The 10,135-nt window shown below is 39.6% G+C and overlaps 1 long non-coding RNA gene across 1 annotated transcript; it reads right to left on the reverse strand.

Annotated features, from left to right (window-relative positions):
• On the reverse strand, positions 3,212-9,900 carry LOC110255687. Its single transcript, XR_002336342.1, has 3 exons — positions 8,663-9,900; positions 7,311-7,353; positions 3,212-5,833 (listed from the first exon to the last, which is right to left on the reverse strand). It is a non-coding gene; the product is annotated as an uncharacterized LOC110255687 (long non-coding RNA).

Consider the following 10,135-nt stretch of genomic DNA (forward strand, 5'->3'; position numbering starts at 1 on the left):
CACACAGGAAATAACACTGTCAGCTTGCGCTGCGGGGAGCTGACGCACAGGGCGGAAAGGGAGTGGGTGAGAAAGCTAGCTGTTTGCGCAGACAAGTTTCAGCTGGTCCTGGAGCTCTGCCTGTTGCATGTCTCTTCCATGCCCTAGGCTATGTCTGGCAGCTGCTTATGCAAGGCTCAGGCTCTTTGGAAGGGCTCATGGGGAGCCCACATTATATATATGAACCTGTGGTTTGAAAATTATTCCCCTGGATTTAGGTTTAGGATTTGGATTCTGAAGGGATAAGGAAACAGGAGGTCGTATTGGTCATAACAGGACTTTTCTTTCTTTGTTCCCCTCTGCCTGTGACAGCAGTTAGATTTAATGTCTCATGTTAACTTCAAGTCAAAAAGTCATTCTGCTGGAGAGAATAATAATAATAATACTGACATGTGCATGCTAGTGAACAGAATGTTTTCACAGACTCTGTCTTGTTTGATCCTCGTTACACACCTATGGAACAATGACAAGGATTACCATTACCATTATATAGATGAGAAAAGTGAGGCTCAGGGACATGGTAAATACCACTCAAAACAGTATTCAATTTAACATCCTGTCCCCAAGATTATATTTGCTGGACACAAGAGGAAAAAGTTACAACCAGAGCAAGGAGGGAAACAGTTATAAATTAAAAGAGACTTGGAGTTTCCGTCGTGGCACAGTGGTTGGTGAATCCGACTAGGAGCCATGAGGTTGTGGGTTCGATCCCTGGCCTTGCTCAGTGGGTTAAGGATCCGGCATCACCGTCAGCTGTGGTGTAGGTTGCAGACTCAGCTTGGATCCCACGTTGCTGTGGCTCTGGCATAGGCTGATGGCTAAAGCTCCGATTAGACCCCTAGCCTGGGAATCTCCATATGCCATGGGAGCAGCCCTAGAAAAGGCAAAAAGATAAAAAATTTAAAAATTAAAAATAAATAAATAAAATAGACTTAAAATACACAATAAGCAAGTGTAATTTGTGGTCCTTGACTAGATTCTGATTTGAATGAATCAGTGAAATATACATTTGGGAGTAAATAGGAAATTTTAATATGGGCTAGAAATTAGGTGACATTAAGGAATTATTGCTAATCTTGTTAGCTATGTCATGATGTAGTTATAAGAAAATTTTTCTTATTTTTAGAGCTTCCCACTGAAAGATTAGGCAGGAAATATCTTATCTTCTAAAAAAGATAGCAGAAAATAATAATGAGGTATATGTGACAGTGTTGGCAATTGCTAACTCTAGGTTATAGATTTATAGGTGTTTATTTCACTAATTCTGTTTTTCTAAGGACTTAAATTTTTCACAGAAAGTTAAAGAAAACTGTTGAGGAAAACAGTGACACATTTTTCCTTTTACACATAAACATCTTTGTCTTTTTAAATTAAAAAAAATTTACCTTTTCCTTGACTCCTTTTCAGTGTATAAAAATTTTTGTGTGACACATAAATGGAAAGGCCTGGGTCATATGTTACTGACATTTTATAGCTATAACTTTCTTTAGTCACATCCTACTCTGTACCATTCAAGATTACAAATAGGAGCCCAATACATAGAATGTGAAAAAGATTTCTCAGAAAAAAAAAATTTTATTTTATTATTTTTTTTGAAAAAAAAATTAAATGATGCTCTAAAGGTTTTTTTCCCCCTTTTTGCTTTTCATTTTGAAATCATTTCAAAGTTACAGGAGCTGCAAGAATACTAGGAACTCCTGTGTATTCTTCATTTATATTCATCAACTGTTAACACTCTGCCACGTTACCTCATCTTTCTGTCTTCACAGTTACATGTATTTTTTCTGAACCATTTAAAAATAAACAGCAGATGTCATTCTCTTTTACCCCTAATTACTTCACTGTGTATCTCATGGAAACAGAGACTTTTTTTTTTTTTTTTTTACATAACAACAAGATAATTCTCAAATTCAGAAATTTTAGCATGCCAAGTCCATCTGGAAACTTTGCCTACTGGCTGAACAATGTCATTTACAGAAATTCCCCCCAGTCTGAATCCACAATGCAGTCTAGGATTCTCCATTGCATTTGCTTGCTGTGTTTCTTAGCCCCTCTCATTCTGGAATAGTCCCTTAGCCTTTCTTTCTCTTTCACAGGAACAATGAAGAGTATAAACCAGTTTCTTTGTATAATCTCTGTTAATTTAGGCAAAAAAAGTAATAATTCTCTTTAACCATAATTCCAAGTATTTTACCAATTCAGCCACTTTCTTCTCCAAGAAAAGCTAGAATTACATTTATGGAAGAGAAAGTTTTACCTGTTAAACCTTGAAGTATATATAAAGAACGTTATTATCTGAGAGAAGGTTCAGAGAAGTTCCATCGTAAACAAGATTACTTAAGTAAATTTACATGGCAATATCAGGTTTAAACTAGGCAAAAAGATTACTTGTGATTATAATAATTCAACACTAAAACGTATTACTAAGGGAATCTCTAGTAATCTCTAAAAGCTATGGTTTCTTTTATTTTAACTGAATTTTTTTTTCCTTTTCTCTTTTTTTTGCATTTTCTAGGGCCGCACCCATGGCACATGGAGGTTCCCAGGCCAGGGTCAAATGGGAGCTGTTGCTGCCAGCCTATGCCAGAGCCACAGCAACTCAGGAACTGAGCTGAGTCTGTGACCTACACCACAGCTCATAGCAACACTGGATCCTTAACCCACTGAGCAAGGCCAGGGATCGAACCCACAACCTCATGGTTCCTAGTCGGATTTGTTAACCACTGAGCCACAATGGGAACTCCTTAACTGAATTTATTTTAATTGTTTTACTTTTTGAAATAGCATAAATATTTCCTTATCTGGGATGTATAAGAAATGTGTATAGAAAAGCAAGAAATCAGGAGTTCCCATTGTGACTCAGCAGATTAAGAACTGGACATAAAATGATAGAAGATAATGTGAAAAAAAGAATGAATATGGATGTATGGCTGGGTCACTTTGTGTGCAGCAGAAACTGACAGAACATTGTTGATCAACTATAATAAAAAATTTTTTTAAAAGAGAAGCAGACATAGTGCCCACGAGGATGCAGATTTGATCCCTGGTCTCACTCATGGCTTAAGGATCTAGCATTGCTGTAAGCTACGGCATAGGTCAGCTCAAATCTGGTGTTGTTGTGGCTGTGGTGTAGGCTTGCAGCTGCAGCTCTGATTCAACACCTAGCCTGTGAACTTCCATATGTTGCAGATATAGCCGTAAAAAGAAAGAAAAAGAGAGAGAAAGGAAGAAAGGCAAGAAATCAAATTATAATTTATCTTTCAGAATTTGGATGCTTAGAAAGCACCTTAGAGATCATCCAGTTCAACTTCTTGTTTTACAGAAAAAAGAGACCAAGACCCAGTCTATTTCCTACAGAAAAAGACAAGCAAACATGGATGTCTTATAGAATAAGGAGAGGAGGGTAAGGAAATGATCTCAGTATCCATCAATAGGAGGCCGGTTTTTAAAACTGTTTTGTCAGTACATTAGATTCTCTGTAGCTAATAAATAATAATGCAAATATAAATATATTTAATGTATAAAATGGAAAAACAAACTCTAAAAGAGCATATATAGTATAATTCCATATTTGTAAAAGTAATTGTCTACATGTGTATGTGAGAATTGAAAAAAGTGTGGAAATAAATACACTGGCATATCGCTAGTGATGGCCTCTAGGCAAAATCAGAATTGATTTCAACTGACATTTTCATATTTAGTAAAGAATGAATTTTTGTATCATTACTTCATTAAATAGAAAAATAGTTATTTTCATTGCAGAAAGAAGAAAATATCTTTCTTCATTTTCACTTTCATGGGTAAACATTAACCACTGCCCAAAATGTGTTGAATACTGTAATGAAACTGTTACTGGAGGCATTATCCTTAATATCCAGATCAGAATTGTGCAAAAGATAGAAGAGAAGAAAGCCATGTCATCAGTTTATTTGAAAATGGAATTATGTTACCAAGGTTAGAATCTGAAGAGAAAACAAAGTGTCTCTCTCATTTGAGAACTACATGCTGTGGGGAATTTTTTGGATGGATGGGTAGAAGGAAGGAAGGAAGGAAGGATGAATGTGTGGATAGATGGATGGATGAATTTAAATATATACAACTGTACAGAGTGTTATCATTCCATAAAGAATTGGAGGTGGCTGGAAAGAAAGATGGACTGCTAAATTTGATCTTAGGCTTTTACCCTTTAGTATTTATAGCCAGTTTTCACAGTAACTACATTGTGTGTGTGTGTGTGTGTGTGTGTGTGTGTGTGTGTGTTTTATTACACTTTCTTAAGGAAGAAAAGGGAGAACTTTAGGTCTCTGCTACTCCTCAAACCTATGCCCAATCAATAGTACTATGCTGGTAATAAAGTGTGGATGAAGGCATGGTGAATGGTCATAAGTGCCATGATTTGAGGAGTTCTTAACCTCTGTAGGTGGTGTTGGGTTCTCCTTTAAAATCTAGAAAAATGCACATACAATTTTGACTCAATTTCAGAAGATTCTTTTTTTTGGGGGGGGGGGCACACCCATATGTTGGAAGTTCCCGGGCCAAGGACTGAACACACACCACAGTAGCAACCCAAGCTGCTGCAGTGACAATGCTGGATCCTTAACCCTCTATGCCAAAAAGTTACTCTTCAGGAGATTCTTGAGTCCCCAGAATGTTATCCATTAATTTCATTGAGGGTCACCAACTCCATGTTAAGAACCCCTGAACTAAATTGTAGCAACAGATGACTGGACCTGATAATGACAGGCAGAACTGACCATAAAGGATTTGGAGGTCAAGCCCATGTGTTTCTATTTGGCATAAAGAATTTTGGCTGCTTTCTTTCTTTCTTTCTTTAAAAGTTTTATTGAAGAATAGTTGATTTACAATGTTATGATATTTCTGCTTTGGCTGCTTTAAATGTAGCTGAAGCAACTGGCAACTTAAAATTAAAAAGGAAGAAAATGGAAGTTTATATATTTTTCTGATTAATACTTCGAGTTAAAACAATGCTTTTCAGAATAATGTACCATAGTCCCAAGTGGTGAATTAAGGACAAGCATTTATGATTCCTTACAAAGAGAAAGAAAGAAAACTAAGGATGTATTCATTTATTCAACAAGTCTATACTCAGTTCCCACTATATGCCAGGCCTTGGAGCTGGAAACATAACAAAATAGACCAAGTGCCTGCCATGTGTAACTAGTGTTCTTGTCGAGGTGGAGGAGGGAGACAATAAACAAGTAAACAAACAACTACATGGTATAATGTCACACTGTAATAAGTGCCAGAAAGAAAAATGCCCCCAGGAGAAAGAGAAAGAAAGCAATGGGGAGGCTGTTTGGCAGAGGACAGTCAGGGAAGGCTGAGAAAGAGACACTTGGACAGGTGCCAGAATGGAGTGAAGGAGCAAGCCACGCAAGCAACTGGGGAGTTTTCCAGGAACACAGAACAGGAAATGCAAAGGCCCTGAAGAGGGAATGTGCTCCATGTGTTTGAGAAACAGCTAGGAGGCCACTGTGGTTAGAGGGAGGTGACTAAGGGAGACAGTGATGGGAGGTCAGGAGGCATCCTGGAGTCAAAGCATGTAAAGGCTTGGAGGCCACAGGAGGGACTTTGAGTTGTCTTCTAAGAGTTGTGGGAAGCCATCAGAAGGTTTTCAGGGGGCAGTATCATGATCTGACTTATAGTTTGTGATGGGTCACTCCAGCCACTACGTGGAAAAAAAGACAGCAGAGGGATGACTCCGAAAGAAGAGAAGTGGAAAGAGAATGCTTATTTTCCATTTCCACATGGTACCCAGCAATTTCTGTTGGCCCTGGGAAGAGAACATAGATACAAGATTATCGAGATCAGACTGTATTCTTTAGACCAGTTCATTCTACCAAGTATGTCACCAACATCCAGCTGGAAATGAGACAGCAATCACCCACCTAATGTTAGCTGTGATATTGTGATTTATAATCAGAGCTTAGTCTTTGTCCTCATTTCTGGCATAGAGTTCCTAAAACCCTTAGAATTTCCTAAGTACTGAGAGTGAGTGTCCTTTGGTATGTTAATAAGGTGACTCTGGGGAGTTCATGACTCAGTGGTTAATGAACCTGAGTAGTAACCATGAGGTTGCAGGTTCAAACCCTAGCCTCAATCAGTGGGTTAAGGATCTGGTGTTGCCATGAGCTGTGGTTAGGTGGCAGACACGGCTCAGATCCCCTGTTGCAGTGGCTGTGGCATAGGCCGGCAGCCACAGCTCCAATCTGACCCCTAGCCTGTGAACCTCCATATGCCACAGGCGCAGCCCTAAAAAAAAAAAGACGAAAATGAAAAAATAATAAGGTGACTTTGGGACCAAACTTAAGGATGGGGGCAGCTTGCCAGGAGAACCAACCACACAATTAGAAGACTGGAACTTTAAATTCTACCTCCAAGACCTTGGGGAAGGGGAAAGGGGCTGGAGATTGAATCAATCATCAATGACCAATGCTTTAATTAACCATGTCTATGTAATGGAGCCTCCATAGAAACAGTAAAGGTTCAGAGAACTTCCAGATTGGTGAACTCATGGAGATTTGGGAAGAGTGGCAAGCTCCTCCCATTTCTTTACATGTTCCCTACGCGGTTCTTCTATCTGGCTGTCCTTGATTTATGTCTTTCTTTATAATAAGCTAGTAAATAGTAAGTAAAATATTCCTCTGAGTTCTCTGAACCCCTCTAGCAAATTAATCCTACCTAAGGAAGGAGTTGCGGGGAACTCCAATTTTATAGCTGGCTAGTCAGAAGCCCAGGTGACAAACTGGACTTGCACTGGCATCTGAAGTGGGGGGTGGGGGAAGTCTTGTAGGACTGAACCCTTAACGTGTAGAGTATGACACTATCTTTAGGTAGATAGTGTCAAAATTGAGTTGAACTGCAGGACATCAACATGTCTGAAAAGTGCTCCATGGTATGTGGGAAACCAACCCCCACGTTTGCTTTGAGAATTGGTACCAGAATACCATTAGCTCTTCTTTATGCAAATAATTCATCTTTTCCTCAGTCTTCACATTGCAAGGTAGATACAGGAGCTAAGACATAGCAGCCAAAGCCATGGACTGGGATCAGAACACCTGGGTCCCACACTCCATAGGACCTGTGTAGATTCAATGAGTCACATAACCTCTCTAGACCTCAGATTTTTTCAACTGTAAGATGAGAAATAATGCTAGTCTCTTCACAGAGTGGTTATGAGAAGTAAAATTCAAAAATGAATTTGAAAGGGCTTTGTGAATCCTATAAGGAATTATTTTAAAAAAACTTACTCTCCTCCAATTCAATCTTGACCCAGCTCAGACTTGGCAGCACCTAAAAGAAGAAAGTGACAAAACAAAGAAATGGTCCTCACACTACTCTTTTGGAGATGCAGAACAGCGTTGGGCAGGGGGAGTTGTCAGAGAGCAGGCTAGGATTTTACAGAGTAAAAGGACAAAGAGAGGAGAAATGAGAAAAAGTGAATGGAAGGTGCCAAGACCAGCTCAGCAGGATGGGGCTGAAGAACGGGTGCTGGGGAACTTAAGAAATATAAGTTAACGTATAACAAGATACAGAGACATTTATCTTAAGTAAAGGTGGGAACTGGGGGACTCAAGGTCTCAGGGACCAAGATCCCTGCCTCAAGAAACCACACTGCTTTTATTGTGCTCTTGAGGATTCCATCAAGTGAAAAGGGGGTTGTAGGTGCAGGATATAAGGGTTTTTTTTATTATTATATGTTATTTTATTATTTTAAAAGTCACTTAGCTGGTAGATGGTTAAACTTTTACTCTAAACTTTAGGCATTTAAGAACCATTAGCATTTGAGTTAGCTATCTATGCACAGCATTTCAGAGAATCCTCACTGTGCTTCCGCAAACTGCATGCAGTTTGCATGCCTATTTGCCGCAACCCTGTGTGCCTAGGTTTGCACCTCGGTTCTCTTTGCTAATGCATATTCTGCTAACGACCACTCATAAACCACTTGGCCATGAGGTTCCTCTTTCTCTTATTTTTTAGAGAACATATCATGCTTGTGCAAATGGTGTGCCAATCTGCACAGGTCCAGCATGCCTAGAGCAATGTATTATGTCCTCATTCAGCTGACCCCGCGAATAACCCATGCCTTTAGGTCTTTGTTCTTAAGCTTAAGTCATTTACCATCACCGTTTCTCAAGCAGGAAGACGGGACAAAGTAAGGAAGGACAAGATGGAGTTTTCAGCAAAGAGGCTAAGAAAATATTATAAAAACATGTTTCGCAACAGGAAGAGAAAGTGGGAGCCTGAATAATTAAGAGGGTTGGAGGCAGTGTATGAAGAAATATAAGTCTGTGTAGCAGACAGAGAGACATTTCCTAGATTCTCCTTCAAGGCTGACAATCAGCAGACAGCCTCCAAGTATCAGTCCCTTGGCTGCAAACAGCCACCTCATCCAAGGGGCACCAGAGACAGCTTGTATCTAGTAACTGACAAACAAATGTTATAAAGACCTACCCATTTTGGCCCAGTGATGGACAACTATGACAGGCAAATTCATTCCAATGTAGCCAGCTGAGTTGCTGGAAACTGTCAGGGCTATAGCACAGAAAGATTTCTCCCTCTGCTTCCCCTTCCTTACAAAAATGTTGACCCCAGCACATACCTTGCAACCCAAACTCTGTCCAGCATCTCTTCTGGAGAACCTGGTCTGTACCAGGAGAAGTCTGAAAGCACAAATGATAAGATGAGGTTTAGAGCCAGATCACTCACTGCCCAGACTGGAGATAAGGACACCATCGCTGAAGCACAGACAATCTCTATGTCATAAATTTTCACTGGTGGTGAACTGAGAAAGTGAATCTGTGAAAGGGAACACACTAGCAGGTTGATGAATCAGACATTTGAGACATATGGAAAAAATAATAGCTATAAGGATAACAATATCCTTACCTATTGCTAAGGACCACCGATGTGCTACAGAAAGATGGAGAATAGCTGAGGGTAAGAAACAAGGAATTGAATGCCAGGTGCAAAAGGAAGAGGGCTCTTTGGTTGCAGAGAAGTTCTCATCTCCTGCAGCTGGAAAGCAGAGAAAGTCAAGGTCCAAGTCCAAGTCTTAGTTGAATGGATTAACTTCAGAGATGATTAAAAGCCTAACTAAGGAAACTGTTATATTAAGGCCAGAGCACTGTTTGGGGGACTAGGGATTCTGACACATGGGCTGAGACATCTGAGCAAACTCTTCCAAAAATTTTTATTCCGTAAGTCCCTTTGAACATTCTGAGGCTGCTGGTGTTGCCCATACCTACTTCTTAAGAAACAAACAATATTGCATCCTAGGATCTAAAGGATTTAAGGATTGTGGACCTTACATTTCCATTAATTCACTGGTCTGGCATCTGCAGAATGGATCCAGTAGGATGACTGTAGACTACAGCAAACGCAACTAAACAGTAGTCTAATCACAGATGCCAGGCCAGATGTGTATGAATTAATTACAATTAATAATCTCAGCTATTAATTGAGATTAATACAGCCTCAGGAATATAGACTGAAGTTTACCTATCAATAGACATTGGTAGATCTTTTGTTGAATGCAGTATCAGTTGTAAGCACAGATGATGATCTAGCTTGACTTCTGTGACAAGTCTCAACCTGTGAGTTCTTAAAACAATAAAACCTCACTTCAGAATAATAACTGAACCAGTAGCTGAAATCTCTTTCATCTTCCAGTCTGAAAGAGTATCAGAATGGCTTTGCATGGATCAAGCTTGCATGCTTGATCATTTTTATTAAGTATGCTTGCCCATATTCTACTTCAGCCTTGGCTGTGGTTACCAAGTATCTATAGCCCTTGAATTTCTAGACAGTATTTCTCTTTCCCTGAAAAATCATTTTTTCCTTTCCTTTTCTTCTTTTTTTTTTTTTTTTGCTTTTTGCTTTTTAGGGCCACACTTATGGCACATGGAGGTTCCCAGGCTAGGGGTCAAATCAGAGGTACAGCTGCTGGCCTATGCCACAGTCACAGCAACAAGAGATCTGAGCCATGTCTGCGACCTATACCACAGCTCACAGCAATGCTGGATCCTTAACCCACTGAGCAAGGCCAGGGATTGAATCCACAGCCTCATGGTTA

The sequence above is a fragment of the Sus scrofa genome, chromosome 1, assembly GCF_000003025.6.
Source record: "Sus scrofa isolate TJ Tabasco breed Duroc chromosome 1, Sscrofa11.1, whole genome shotgun sequence".
NCBI lineage: Eukaryota > Metazoa > Chordata > Mammalia > Artiodactyla > Suidae > Sus > Sus scrofa.